Consider the following 13,611-nt stretch of genomic DNA (forward strand, 5'->3'; position numbering starts at 1 on the left):
ACATTGATTTTTACCTATTACCTACTTTCACATTTCTCAAGCTACAGCCTCCAGATTTGAAGCACTTGCATAGTTCTGTCTACCGAAATGAACTTTGACCTTGAAATTGATCTAATGACCTACTTTCACATTTCTCTAGCCACAGCTTTCAAATTTGGACCACATGCACAGTGTTTTGTACCGGTATGAAATTTGACCTTGATTTTGACCTTGAGCTAGTCTTGAAATTTGGAACATTCAAAAATGGCTCAGTGGTGGGCGCAAAGATCACTCTGTGATCTCTTGTTAGGTTAATAGGTTAAAGGTCAAGGTCAGATTGAACCTGAACGGTAGAAGTTTTGTTTACAGTGAGCATATGATTTCTTGTTCCTTGTGCAATTACTGAATGCATCAAGGGGGGCATTTCGTGGTCGACGAGCTCTTGTTTGAGTACAATTCTTCGACTTTAAAGAGAACAGCCGTTATAAAATAAACAAAGCCAGTAAAGTACTTGAAACTGATTTTTCAGTTATTGCATGCAAAATTTCAAACAATATTAACCTAATTTGCAACAGCATTAATTTTGTTCCTTTCTCAAGTTATTTTTGTAACCAGTCTTGTTTGAAAACACTAGTTTCTTCAAATCACAGCGCGTGTAAAGTATCACTTTTGAGAGGAACATTTTAATACCAAAATCATGAAGAACGGATTTGATAATTCTAGTAGTGTATAAGAATTTGAACGATGTCAAATCTCAACTGGTTAAAATTCTACTTAAACTATATAAAATTGAAAACATTCGCACGGGAAGTGAATATTTTCAGCTTTCTGACCAACTAAATTCCGTTTTTGTATATTCTAGAAATTAATATAAGTACAAGAATTTTAGAATGAATTTCAGTACTTCCAAATGAACAGCTTAATGTAGTATGACAATAAATCTCACAGATTACAAAAGGTTTTCTGTACAATAAATAAAATGTACTGAAAATGCAAGAAAAACAATTTTCAAAAACTAAACATTTAATTATAATACAATTGTTACTTTTGCGATTTTCTATTTTCATGGTTACTATAGATGTGGCACTAATAAGGCAAAACAGAAAACTTTGTGCATCCAAGATAACAATGTGGGGCATCACATGATCAAAATAATCTCTAAACCAAAGTTATCTTTTGAAGAACATGAAAACATTTCCTACCATCATAAGGTATGAAATTTTAACATAGCCTAACATATGACTAATGAAAATTGTTAAATTATTATATAGTGACAATGATGATAGTTACCCTGTAATTACAAACACTAAGGAAAATAAGCAGTTTCAGTTTCTTGAAGTGTTCTAGATAATCAGAGGGTGATTGTGATTGAAATCTATGCAGTTTTAGGATAAATCTATGTTGCCATATGATAGGCTTTATTTTAGATTTACAGCAAAAGTGGCTTCAATATCATCCCATGTTATTCATAAATTTATTTTGGTTTAGAAATTATTTTGATCATGTGATTCCCCACAGTGGATAAATGAAATGAATATCAATTATTTTGAAGCAAGAGGAAACACAAATCATCTGCAGGTATTCTGGAAATGTTTTAACATAACATGTTTTTATTATATACTTTTAATATTTTAAATTTCCTATGTAATTCCCTTTGAAGCCTCCCCTATGCGGGGTGCGTGGGTTACCGGAAGACACATTTTTTCCACGATGTTTGAAGGCGGGTAATTAAGGAATATTAAATTTAAATGCAATTTCCTTACTGAAAGATTCTTCTGTAGACACTTTATCAAATGGTCAGTGATATGGTCTAATCCATTTATAGATATTTCTGTACAGTTAGCTCTTTGATGCAACGATATCAATTCTTGCTCGTGGCGGCTCATTTCATCTTTCATATCCTTTTCCATAAGGTAATGATGTAGTTTTTCTCCAAACTCCCGAGTCGATGCTATCTTTTCCTTCGAATATTTTAAATCAGCCTCAAACTGTTCATTTAATAAGATCTGATTATCAATCGAGGTTCTTATTCTGTCGCATCTTGTTCTTACTACTTGAAGTACATTTTCTTCAAAAATAAAATACGCATCGTCGAATTGTATTTTATACAGTGTAACTGATCTTTAATTAGTTTCCCAGATTCATTGGTTGTCAGTCTGTGTTGAAATTCATGCATTTTTATATCTTTGGCTTGTTTCTCTATTTTTTCCATGTTTTTTACCACATGTGCTTGCCTTCCTGATTTATCTACGCAGTCATCAATTGAAAGTAACTCCCATTTTTTCTGTAATTAACAATTACACATTCATTGCAACACAGTTGATCATGATCTATGATTAGATAACTTAATTCTTCTGTAAGATGGTTCCTGCATTTTGTGAGTTTCTTTACATAATCCATTCTTTTTGTTTCACTAATATTTCCTGTTGTATTAATCATATTGTGACTCCTGCATTTTGTGAGTTTCTTTACATAATCCATTCTTTTTGTTTCACTAATATTTCCTGTTGTATTAATCATATTGTGACCAGATGTGAATTTATTGTTTGAATGACACCTTTTGCAGTCTCCACAAAGTAATTCTGCGCACTGACAACAGTACACTGTCGCTGATACATGTGTTTCATCCCGCAGACATGATTCGCATAAGCCTGGTTTTGAATTTACTTCAGATAAAACAAATTTCCTTACTGGCCTACCATGCCAATCATGAGGTGTCGATGTCGGTTTTTTAACAGAAGTATTAAAATTATAATGTTCCTTTACCCTTAATTTCATTCTCTGCCTTTTTGCAAGAGTCAATAAGTCATGATTTACAGGAAATCTAGTAACCCAAATTCCAGCACGTGAAATATAACTTGTGGCAGCTTTCGTGTCTGCACGACAAAGGGGACAGTAAAATCTTGAATTAAGTTTAGTCTTTTCTGCACATTTAATTAAACATAAATGACAAAATGAATGTGAACCAGGTAAAGATCTTGGTCTTAGAAAAATATCCAGACAAATAGACCAACACAAATTATCCTTGTCTTCCAACGGGTGTCGTTCACAGGACGCCATTTAACTTTGTTGTGAAGGAATATTTCATACTGTTTAAATGAGGAGTGTTGCAAAATTTCATGTGGTATCCAAACCTCCAGATCAAGTGATGAAAGTTTAAGTAAGGAAGAGAATATAACTTTTTTTCAGTAAACACCCTGTTCGATGGGTAAATAAAAGAAAGTGTGCGTGTACGTAATCTTGATATATAAGGTATAAGACTTACAATGTTGAAACTTTGTATTTTTGATTAATTGTAGCGAATCCTAACTACATGTGATAAAGTCGTCTCAAGATTACAATGCCATCAATCCAACAATTTCAATGTCGAAAATGTAAGAGACTATTAGATCTAGTACACCTAAGAAACTTAAACATTGCTCCGTGTATTAAATGTAATTGAGAAACTTGTTTCAGAAACATTTTCTTGGTGTGTACATTTATTGTCTTTTAAGATAAAAACATATAACAATACTTTTTTGTGCAATTTTAAGCATGTCTCAAGCCCTCGAATAATCTTAAAAAGTCAGAATGACGTAACATGATTAACAATTGGACCAATGTATTAATTAAAGATGTTTGAATACATTTTTGCGTTGCAAAACTCATTCATTATGTTACGTTGACGAGAATGAAAACGGTGACCTGTTCATGTGACAAGAGGTTTCTTATATTGCAGTCTTGCATACGTTCAGTGACTCGGCTGAATGATGATCGGTCTTGTGACAAAATAACGCTTAATCAAAAGATGTTTGAGAAAAACTTTGGCACGAATAAATGTCAATAATGATTCTAATGAATATACGTTAAATGTTTGAAATGTTTGGCAATTTTAAAGAAAAGATTGATCATGAGTGTGAAATCGACTTCTACACTCACCTACATTGATCAAAATTTAAATTTTATAAATACATATTTACATTGATTACAACACAAGCTCCACGTGTATATGTGACGAAGGTCATACTTCGAATACTACAAAAGAAACCATCTGATAGGATAGAATAGTAATGATAAATGCATACCAAAATATTTGCATACATATAGCAAGAATGTTATATTTTTTTATAAATGGATTGTTGTATTTTTACTTTTCTTTAGTGTACAGATCATTTTTTTCATAGTTTTTTTTTATAACATACAGCCGACAACCGGGAAGATGTTAGGGTACTTTAATTACGGTAATGAATTATACAGACAATACTTAAAAAGAATTGAGTGTGTGAAAGTTTAGTCTATGCTGCTTGTTATTTATACTTGTTATTGAATATTATCAATCTTCTATAAGATATTGTACAATCTAATGGTTCAGGAGCAATTTCGTATTGTGGCCAGGGTCTTTTTACAAAAGCAGTAAAGAAGAATGTTTATAAAGACTGTCATTTATTATGTTTATAGAAATAAGAAACTGTTCCCATGAATGATTACTTGTTGCGTAAAATAAATAAATGACTGAATGGATTTCCATACCTCCTTTGAGAGGGTTGGGTCTAAAGGCTTACCTGAGGTATCGACAGTCAAAACGGAAACAATACGGTATTTTATCCATCTACAGTGAGCTCAAATTTGTGAGAAAAAATATGTAAACGATTATATGGCCATTTTCTTATTACTATCATTTACGTCTAGTCTTTGGCTATTAAAATACATATATGATAAGGTTAGTCATTTGCAGAAAATATGGGGACAGCCAACCCCCTCCCCTCGGTTTGCAACTGAAACATTTTTGCATCCGAATTTAGTGTCCTGAAGCCGATAATTTACTCGTTTTAACATGAAAACGACTGAAATAACTGGCATAAATATCATACGATAAAGTACTAAGTTTAGATGAAATCTTGGCTCTACTGTTCTCTAACACATCTTAAATTTGTGTTTTTACGATTAGCGCTGGTATATACGTATTTTGTTGGTTACAAATTTACAGTCCCTGACACTCTGAGAGGCACGTACACAATTCAATTTCTTTTTGCTGCAGGTATTTCCTGTTCAGTTCATATATATACAAAAAATTAAAACGGATAATTAAACAGTACTGTAATTACAAATAGCTAAGTTACTTTTAGAAAGACCCTCATGTATTGATTGAATATAAGACTTAACACTTGAAATACGAGTTGTAAAATGAGGCAAAAAAGAGAAATACCTCGATTCTTGATACGCTCTATCTTTCACGTGATATAGAATAAGGCATAAAGGGAAGTACCTTGCTTCTTGGCACGCTATCTTTCAAATTGCCATTAAGTGTGTCAAATATTAATGAAAACAATTGTTCACCATAAATACTATCCACCTTTTCAGGATGAGTATTCTCCTTCTTCAAAAAGCAAAAAAGGAGTAAAACTAACTAATTATTATAATCAATTCATCAAAAAATAGAGCACAATTCTATAGAGATGGAATAATGTCAACTAAAATTACTTTTGAACCAGTGGAATGAGCAGGCTCCACGTTCACAAAGTATCTTTTGATCTCAGCTGAGTTTGAAATTGAATTTTGACAGTAAATTTTGCTAGAACTTCATCATTTAATTTCAATTGCAAAATAGTCATTAACTTAGCAAATCAATTTCAAATATTCAATATAGATATAAAAGTCAAAGTTTATCAAACACAGCTTGGAGTGAAAATGTTTTGTAAATATAAGACCAGTATATAGCAATATATTGTCAAAATATATTTTAATCACTTTTTCAACATATTGGGAAAAAGATTTAAGAGACCATAAAACGAATAATCAATCAACTGTATGTCTTCTTATACAAATAAAAATCGGTTTTCATTAAGTCATATGGGTTTATTTCTTTTCTAACTGTTTACGCAAATGAAATATATGTTCAGAAATTATACGAGTCTATACATTAATTGTTAGGAGACGTTTACAAATTACTTTTTCTATCTGACCTTAGTCACGAACGTAAAGTATTTTTCTTTTCTATTATGTCTTTGTTGGTAATCAAGGCTTACTGACATGGTAAATCAGGGTTTTCTTTATATTCAATAGTACAACTATTTTGTCACGGATAATGGTTTCACTACCCGATTCCCCATTTCTCAACAGTAACATTCCCCTCAAATCGTACCCAACGGACATGAGCTATCACAATATAACGTTACCATAATGTTAAGTATCATAATATAATACGAACAACATTTCAATGAATAATAGTTTAATTTGTTGTAAGCGACTTGGTTGTCAACTGAACATGTACAAAACATTCGTATATAATCATCATAAATATAATAACAACATTATGCATATTATTCGAAAATAAATTGACGAATAGTTTTCATTTCACTCATAATATTAAGTAAACTATAATAATCAACAGGTTATTTTATGTACCCAATGAAAATAATACCATGAAATTACATTCACTTCTCGTATACACTGAACTGATTTTAAAATCCAAGTGATTTTCTATATAGCTAATCGACATACAATTATCGCGCCTCGAAATCCGTTCAGTGTATAATATTATATACAAAATGGAACACGCACATTTAAAGTATTAAAACTTAATATTAAAAATTTTCTACGGACATGTTGACAGTCGAGTGACCAAGCGCTGAAGTGAACTAACCACTCCGCAATGTGAGAAAATCGTGCTCAACAGAGCGCGAAATAGCGCCCCGCAGTGGTCCGTCAGGAACAATACGAAGAGAAACAATTCTTTTCTAATTCACTACATTTAAGCGAAAAGAATTATATTCCCCTCAAATCATACCCAACGGACATGAGCTATCACAATATAACGTTACCATAATGTTAAGTATCATAATATAATACGAACAACATTTCAATGAATAATAGTTTAATTTGTTGTAAGCGACTTGGTTGTCAACTGAACCTAAAGAACGGGAAAACCTAGGTTAAATAGACTAGAGCAATATAATACTTAATTCAAGAATTAATGATCTACTTGCTTAAATGTGATGTACGTGTTCCTTAAAAACATAAAACATGACTACACAATAGATCTACTAAATAATTCAAATATTCATAAGCCCAGACATTGCGAAACAATAAGACGTTCCTCCAAATTGTCTTTAACATAACCGTGTTTTGCTTGTTCGCTGGTCCAACGACCATGTCTTTTAAAAATTCTGTCCTTAACACCCTTGTTTGCAGCGGCGGTGGCGCCACCTGAACGTAATGAATGTAAACAAAATTTTGATATGTCTATAACATGTGGAGCAAGAGCATTTTTAAAAATATCCCCCAAGGTACTGTATGGCATAGGCTTGTTAACTTTCCTGCACTTAAAACCTGTTTTTGTAGCACTCAAATTGCAAAATATAAAATTATCTGAATTCTCTTCGAAATTTGTCCATTCAAGATATTTTAAAGTGTTTATAACTGGACACAAGGATGTTCCTGTTTTAACAATAATGTTCCATGCACCGTCTCTGTATGAATCTGTCTTACTAGATTCCATGAATATTTCCAAATGAGTATCGCGAAAAACTAAATCATTTCTTTTTATTTTCAACAGTTAAGAACTTCTTAAAAATCCAGCGAATGATAACAATAAAGCACATATTGTTCTCTGAGACATAATATTACCATGCGTATATAAACTCTTATAAACTGAAGAAAGAAGATCTACGGTTACAGGCTCTTTCTTTACGGCAGGCCTAGCAAGTAAACGCTTTGCTGCCTGTAATACATTATAAACTAATGAAGAATTAGTAGGAGAACTTAAACCACTAATTTCGTGAACCCACTTTATAGCGTAATAAGATTGTTCAATCGGTTTTGCCGAAGAAGCACTTTGCAGTAATGAAGTTAGATAAATGGATACTGGTAATGCTCTGGCGGGCAAAATGTCCCCACTACCAAGACTATTTGAAAAAGCCCACTTTTTCCATCTATTAAACGCGCTGTTGTAACCTTTACGCGTACTATCAGCTCTGGAATGCTGTAATATCTCAGGCAGTAGGGTCACTTTGTCCACCAGAACATCCGGCAATGCTTCAATTTCGTTCTCGTGACACTGTAAAAATAAATGTGTTACATAATTTTAAATTATATGTTTCAACATTTTTCTAGTAACTTAATATTGAACATTATGGTACATGTATATAAAATCAACCGTTACGATATAAGTAACCTTTAACATTGTAACAAAACAGTTATAGCTTAACACCGAAACAAAAGATGTCTATAACATAAGAAAAAGATTCAGTATTTTTCTTTTTCTTATTTGATTAAATTTACAAACCTTTATAATTTATTTTAATGTATAAATGACAAAACCAGCAGTGTACTAAGGCTATTATCAAACTATTCTCATGGCTGCAAAGCCAAGCTATTCTCATGGCTGCAAAACCAGGCTATTCTCATGGCTGCAAAGCCAGGCTATTCTCATGGCTGCAAAGCCAAAATATGATCACGGCTGCAAAATCAGGCTATTATCATGGCTGCAAAGCCAGTCGATACTATTTTCAACAATACAACCTTTTTAAGAGAAAGGGGAATAATCGTAATTGTTAAGTAACTTGTTATTCCAGAATTAATTCCCGTATTATAACTAAACCGGATAGCCAGCATATTAAAACACAAATCTTTATTCCCGAAAAATCCTTTGCCATTTTTACAACAGTTATAAAATTTCTTTTTTGTTGGCAAATGCATCCATTCAAGAATATGGTTTGTAAAAACACCCATTTGGACATAAAATTGGCCAGTAATTAGCAGATGTCCAGTGGGGAATAATAAAAACACATTGAACTTTGTCTGTCACCATTTTCTTAAGTACTCTATGAACTAATCATATAGGTGGAACAAAAAGTCCGAACTTTTCGGACCAATCTTCTGTGAATGCATCTATACCGCTTGAATTAATATTCCAAATTCTAGAATAAAAAACTGGCAATTTAGCATTGTGATCGGAAGCGAACCAGTCAACTTCTAGCGGACCCCATTTACTCTGTACTAAATCCAAAATGGTATAAGAAATACCCCAGTCATCAAAGTCGCAAATATTAGAAAGAAAATCTGCTTTTTCGTTCTCTGACCTAGGTATCCATTCAATATCAATGATAGTCAAATTATTTACGCAAAATTTGTATATGTCAAAAGCTATAGTCTGCAAATCGTAAACCATCGAACCTTTGCCTACGATTTTGCTCACTGACTGGTTGTCTGTAAACCATTTAACTCTTTGATACCGTAGCAAATGATCTAAAGATTTCAAAACTCTGTAAACTGCCATGAGTTATCCATGTGGAGGACCGTAAAGACTCCACCGGTGACCACACACCGTGTGCTACATGATTATATGCACTTACTTCGTAACCACCGTAAGCTAGAGAGCTTGCATCTGAATAAACAATTTTTGTAGAAGAAAAACAATCAAAAAGCTTTCTAGAATTCAAATGAAGTAACTCTCTTTTCCAGAATTCTAACTGGTCTTTACTCTCTGGAGACAATTTTACATAATAATCCCAATGAGGGACTGTAGCTATGTCCATACTAACAAATCTCGTCATAATTTGAGAAATTTTACCTATGACGATAGACATTGAAATCACTTGACCAACAAAACTAGCCAGCGATCGAACATGGACTCTGCTATGTGACAAATAATCCAATGTCTTTAAACATTTGTCAATTCTAGTTTGAGGTACTGATATCATTCCAGATACCGAATCAATATCATTTCTTAGGAATTGTAAATGTTGTATTGGTGCCCAAATACATTTTTCTGACTTGGGAACAAACGCTGAAAGAATGAGGTCCCGTTTGACTGAAACCCCAAGAGATAAAGTACGTTCGTAACTAGAATCGCACCCAAAACCATCGTCTAGAAACATAAGTACTTTTTTACCTTCTGCTCTTCACTTTGAAATTAATGGTCTTGTAACCTTGCTGAATATATAAGGACTTGTTGATAATCCGAATGGTAATACTAAAAATTTATAATACTTGGTAATTCCGTTTTCGTCTTTCCATGAAAAACCCAAAAATTTAGTATGTGATGGAAAAATTTCAAAGAAATGATAAGCTGAATGTATATCAAATTTAATCATCCAAAAGTTTTTATCCAAAAAAGATAACGCTACTTTGATATCTTCGTACCTGAAATACTGTTTCCATAAATGTTTATTTACTACTCTAAGGTCAAGGATCAGACTTTTCTTACCGTTATCTCGGACTGAAACCGTGAGCGGATTAACTATGTAAGGAATGCAGTCACATTGCTCGACTAAATTTCTATCCAATAATTCTGATATAGCTTCACTTACAAAATCGCTGTTGTTTAAAGCAGATTTATTGTTACATAAAAATGAAGACGCGGGTTCTGAATAGAAAGGTATTTTATAGCCTTGAAAAATAGTATCAAGTATAAAATTACTTGCACCTATAGATTGCAAAAAAGATAAATTATCTCTCAAACGACCTCTAACCAAAATGTCTTTTTGTCCAGATTCATATTCAAAAGAGTCTTTTGTCAATTTTGAATCTGCATTTTTACGGAAACTAAAAGAATGTGAAAAATACTCATCTTCCATAGTGTAATCTTGAGAATCTCTACTTTTTGGCGGGAACCTGACCGGATCTGTCGCTGTCGAACCCTGTAGCGGCATAAAGACATGATCGTCGGAAGTGTTCGAAGGAGCCACATGAAAAGCATGAGCTGTAGGTCTAGCTGAGAAGTTGCCGGAGCCTCGAAAAAACCTTCCTCCCCTTGTTGGAAATGTTGAAGTATTCCCTTCTGGTGTGTAGTTACGAAAAGCAGAAGGATAGTTGAACAAATCACCAGAAGTAACAGTAGCTGGAGGTGCTTTACGTGCTGACTGCAAACGTTTGACCGACTTTGATTTCCGTTTCTTGAGAGCCTGATTTTCGGCCTTGCGTAGTTTAGATTCGTCTTCGGAATCGCTAGCCAGTGGGTTAGAATTGTAGCAATTGACTGTGTCCCAGCCTCCCTCAGAGCTGTCGGCGATACGAATAAGTTTCTGGCGTTTGGTGACATTTTCCAATGCCTCATTTAGAACTTCTCGGCAATATTGTGGTTTGCTATTGTCAATAGCCCAAACAGGGGCCTCCGTGGCCGAGTGGTTAAAGTCGTTGACTTCAAACCATTTGCCCCTCATCGATGTGGGTTCGAAACCTCACTTGGGGCGTAGAATTCTTCACGTGAGGAAGCCATCCAGCTGGCTTACGGAAGGTCGGTGGTTCTACCCAGGTGCCCGCTCGTGATGAAATAGTGCACGGAGGGGCACCTGGGGTCTTCCTCCACCATTAAAGCTGGAAAGTCGCCATATGACCTAAAATTGTGTCGGTGCGACGTTAAACCCAACAAAATAAATAAATAAATAGCCCAAACAGCTTGTTTCAAAAGGTCAATAATTTCAGAGTTTAATACGTACTGTATTCTATTTCCCTGGCGTTTCCACTGAATATCAATGTCCGACTTCAACTTTTTGACTTCTTTTCCAACTGTAGCGTTAGTACCACGTACTTCTTCTCTCAAGGCTGTAACTTCTTCTCTATGCTGTGAAAGTTGTCGGGAAATCTCAGCCAAATGTTCCGTTATCAAAGTATTATTATCTGTTGCCGGACTTGACGAAGAAGAATTTTCTACGGACATGTTGACAGTCGAGTGACCAAGCGCTGAAGTGAACTAACCACTCCGCAATGTGAGAAAATCATGCTCAACAGAGCGCGAAATAGCGCCCCGCAGTGGTCCGTCAGGAACAAAACGAAGGGAAACAATTCTTTTCTAATTCACTACGTTTAAGCAAAAAGAATTATATTTATGATGATATTGTTACAAATACCGTGCGAGAGTAGTGCTATGCCCCAACGATAACTTGATATTTACAAACATGACTATAAACAGATTAAAATGGAACATAGGGAATTCAACATTGTTCTAACATGTTACAATCCAAATATTCCTAGACTTTGTACCAATTGCAAATTAGCTCAGTGGTAAAGCATACAGTCCATGTTCAACAGATCTTTTGCCGTGTGGGTTCGAAACTCAGTATCGACTTTAATTTTTTATTTCACTTTCGCATAAACATTTAGATTCCTTCATGAACTCTGTGACAACACAACAGAGAAATATCTTAAGCCGACATGGCAAATCAAAAGAATTTAGCATTATATCAAAGATGATATTGATTAGATGCTTGCATTTAAGCCATGCAAATAATAAACATACTGTTGTGTTATATAAAGACGTACATACAAACACAAGCCATCAAAGAAAGAAACAAAATACGGGATCAAAAATAAAAACGAATAGAAAAAAAAATAGAAATTAAAAAAACATACACGAGGCTTCGAACCCACAAAATGATTTGCTTATATCCAATTGTTATCTGCGTTTAATCGACTGAGCTATGTTGCCATATAATTATAGAATATTTAAGATGAAAGAAATACTAATAATTACTTGTCAGTAAATGTACAAGCATTATGAATTGTTATTTCATCGTTTATCATGAAATGGAGTCGTCCTCGCGTTTCGGCGGGAATCTCGTTATCACTGGGGATTAATACATGTATACATCAAAATTAACCATGATCGATATTCACACAAAAACGGGTGTCAGTTTTAAGTATGCTTTTGTAAATATTCTTTGTAAATATTGTATTTCTATTTATTGGAATTCAATGTCTTTTCTTGTGAAAGTTTAAGCAAACCAGAAACATTCAGATATTTTCAACGCAGTAGGCTCGTAAAAATTGTGAATATTTCGAAGTGAATATATTTTTCTATTTGGATATAGGTTACGGATGAAATAGGATGTAAAATATATTTTTTCAAACTTCTAAGATTTTGTAAGTTTATTTTAGTTAATTTTAATCACACATGATCCGCTGCATGCTTTCAATGACTGCATGCGCGTGAGATTGTGATAAGATCAGAAAATGTTCTACGACGTTAGGTGGTAATTCTTATCTCGCCGCAACAGATATGTTACGATATCGGCCTCAGGGAGTTAATATTCAAAACGTCTTCAAAACAATGTTGCTTTACTCAGTAAATATATATTTCAATTTTAAGAATATTGTTTAATAAGATTTTATTTAATATAATACATTATATCGTGAAAAACATTTTTGTGTTTTAGTTAATGTATAAAATATTGAAAAAATATAAACTTTTGGCATGTCATAGTGGAGAGACAAAGAACGTATATAAAAAATAAAGGTCATGGTAGCTATCAGTCTTGCCATGAAAATGCAGATAAACAATTTTAATGTGTCTATTATAAAAATGTTATGAATCTCTTATATACTGCTTTGTAATGACTGACTTTGAAAATAATACAGGACAACAATTAAAACGAGTTGAATGATTTTAAGTAGTAAAGGTATTATTTGCCTTGGCTGTGCTTCAACTACATGTAAAATGGTAATAATCGGCATTAAAGGAGTGATTGCACTGCGTAGTTATTTCAGTCTAAATCATGGAAGTACTTGCTATATAAATTCACACTTTCTGTCTATCTAATAAACAAAGAAGGCAAATCTGGAAAACTCTGCTTGATTTAATAGGGTGATTGCCTTAAGATAAATTGAGTCCTAGCACAGAATTCAATATAAGTATGTATTTTGAAATTAAGATAC

Source organism: Mercenaria mercenaria, chromosome 1 (genome assembly GCF_021730395.1).
Source record: "Mercenaria mercenaria strain notata chromosome 1, MADL_Memer_1, whole genome shotgun sequence".
Lineage (NCBI taxonomy): Eukaryota > Metazoa > Mollusca > Bivalvia > Venerida > Veneridae > Mercenaria > Mercenaria mercenaria.